The 2,775-nt window shown below is 44.3% G+C and overlaps 1 protein-coding gene across 1 annotated transcript in view; it reads right to left on the bottom strand.

Moving 5' to 3' along the window:
• The window catches only part of MAPKAPK3 (mitogen-activated protein kinase-activated protein kinase 3), a 52,700-nt gene extending 50,103 nt beyond the window's left edge, over window positions 1-2,597 (bottom strand). The window contains exon 1 of the mRNA XM_026857492.1: window positions 2,503-2,597. The gene's annotated coding sequence lies outside the window, so the exon portion shown is untranslated. The remainder of the gene's footprint in view (window positions 1-2,502) is intronic.
• Between the last annotated feature and the right edge of the window lie 178 nt (window positions 2,598-2,775).

The raw sequence follows: 2,775 nt of genomic DNA, 5'->3' as shown, positions 1-2,775 counted from the left end.
GGGCGGGGGGGGCGGCCCCCAGCCCCGCCGGCCCTTGCCCCCGATCGCTCCGCTGAGGAGGGGGCAAGGATTGGCAAGTGCACTCTAAACCCTGTTGTAAACAGCGAGGCCACTGCTGTGGAGCAAAGCACTGAGCCTCGGTGCTGGGCAGACTACGGTCCTTCCGGCGACATGGCTACCGAAACAGTGGGAGCTGTTACGAAAGGCGACCTCTTCTGCCAAACAGGCAGTCCGAATTCTCTGCACTTTCATAGGCACAGTGTGGATATTAAAAGTGATGGTTCCCACAGCAACTGTCGCTCATCGCTGGTGCACAGAGTGTCGTTATAGGGATGTGAAATGCTGAGTTTTTCCTACATGTGAAGATGAGTCATGCATTGAAATGGAGCTGTATTTGTATCACTGGAAAGAGCTTAAAGTTCACACGCTTTACGAGTTAAAAATACATTTGTCATTTTACATAACATAATGGCATCTGGAGTTCTAGCGGTTAGGAAAATAATTAAAAGGGCTAATGAGTCCTTTCTCCAAGGGATAAAAAGTAGTTCAACTTAACAGGATGCAGACTGCAGTATATTGCCATGTGATGTGACACTACAGCTATTCCGCCTCAGGTTTCCCTTCCAGGCTTTCAGCAGTTCAGCTACTGGAGGGCCTGGTCCCCTGATTCAGTTCACCTATTCTGGGCTAATCCAATCCCAGAGGAACACAGCTATTTCCAACCTCTCCTTCTCAGGCTTGGCTTTCAGCCTTTTTAGGCTTTGCACCACCTCCCACTGTGGCAATCTCAGGCAAACGTATGCAGAACTGTAAGCTCCCAGGTTGCAAGCCTTCAATAACGCTGTTCTGTAGTCAGCAGCTTGCTCTTACTTTCCTTCCCACAGCTTCTGCCTGTATCTGCTGTTTTATTTGTCCTGGATGGCAATTTCTATCTCTTTGCTTCTTTATAGCTCACAGTTACTGGGGGCCAGACCCTTCAGAAAACTTCTCTTCTGTATTTTATAATTTGAGAAATATACTCACACCAATTTCCCAGCCCCACTTCTTCTCCATTCCCAGCCCCACTTCTGATCTTTCCATGCAACTCTTACAGAAAAATCTATAGCTGACCAAAGCAAGCAGAATTTACAGCGGCTAGCACGTTAAAACAAGCAGAAGGCAATTTATGGCCCTATTCTGGGAAATATTAAACATTGCAAAAATTTCAAGCAGATGTCTACTTAAGGGGTTGCTATTTTTTACAGAGTGTGTCAGAAGCAAGGAATTTCATTAAGAAATTATGACTCTTAACTATTACACGAATGAGTTTCTATAAAATAAGCTTTGCGTGGAAAGAAAGCAGGAAAGATGAGGGAATAAGGATTCTTCTGTTTGAAGTTAGTTGGTTCTCAGTTACGAACAGTCTCCCACTGAGACGAATTCAACTGGTAGAATAAAACACACATTTTTCAAGTCACTGCTTGAAACGATATCTTACTGAACGCTATGCTTGTTTGGGTTCACTACTCCATGTTGTCTATATATGCTCTTAGCAAACTTCACCGTTTTATCAGGAAACAATAAAAGTGTAAACAAGGCAAAGACCTTAAAAATCCATGGTTAATAAGGCTTTACACCAACCCTCTGCTAATTTCACCCACCGTAAAGTCCGAAAAAGCCTTTCCAGCACCAGCCCAAGTAGCAAATAGCCTCACTGCACACAAGGATGACCACAGCTAAGGAACAAAAAGCAAATATATTCCCTTGCTTTTTGTGTTCCTTCTTTGTCTTAAAACAGGCTGTTGGAGCACAAAGCATATCTCTACCCAGGCAGGACACAAGTATCATGTACAGAAAAATCTTTAAAACCAGTGACAAAGACGTAATTCTCAGTATCTAAAAGTCTTTGCAACAGAGTGTTTTCACAGGTAACAAGGTGGCAATCTGATACTGTAAGTAACAGCCAAAGTATCCCATGCTCTTGTACTAAACTAAACCTCTTCCACCAGACACCTCTCCTGATTTTGCGTAGCTGATGCTTTTTATTCGAAGTTATTCTGACCGTGCTGGGCAGCCCCAAAGCAGTCTGGTTTGGGTGCTGCACTAGTGAAACGACTTTGCTATAGTGACCTGGTGTGGTGTCTTTGGTGACTGTACCTGCAAAACCGTGTTGGGTACCCTCCCTGAAGGTCCCACAGCTGTAAATCTCGGCCTTTGCAACACACAATTTGTACAGGGCTGAGAACATTCATTTGTGCAATATCCTTCTGTTAAGCTGCTTAAGGTTTTGTAATTTCTCTGACAAGCTCTGGGGGAGGGACCAGGCACACATCGTGGAGTTAACAACCAGGTTAACCATTTAACCCCAACACCTCTGACATCCTGAAGGCAAGCAAGAGCAGCGCAGTCCCCTTGGCTGCAGCTGTCCCCGCCTGGCTCTGGGAGCATTTCCCACAACGTCTGCTTTCAAATGCCAGCTTTAGATCTCCCTGGAAATTACACCTCATATGATCAAAAACTTACACTGTAGATCCTGCGGCTTCTCTTTGTGCTTGTGGCAGGTCTAGTTGCATTAGCATCCCTTGGAGATACTGGTGATGGAGGACATGCTGACAGGCCCACTGGAGCTTATTGAGCCAGGAGACATTTTTATTTATTTATTGATGTTTGCTTTTTGAAGTTTTAAAAAACCTCAGTACTATTACAGGATAAGAGCCCACTACAGCAAAAGTTCTTTCATCCTCACAAAAATCCCTAAAACTGTAAATTAAATATTAATCCTGTTTTTACCACACT

The sequence above is a fragment of the Athene cunicularia genome (assembly GCF_003259725.1).
Source record: "Athene cunicularia isolate RWA chromosome 12 unlocalized genomic scaffold, athCun1 chr12_part1, whole genome shotgun sequence".
NCBI lineage: Eukaryota > Metazoa > Chordata > Aves > Strigiformes > Strigidae > Athene > Athene cunicularia.
This window is presented reverse-complemented; position numbering and strand designations above follow the sequence as displayed.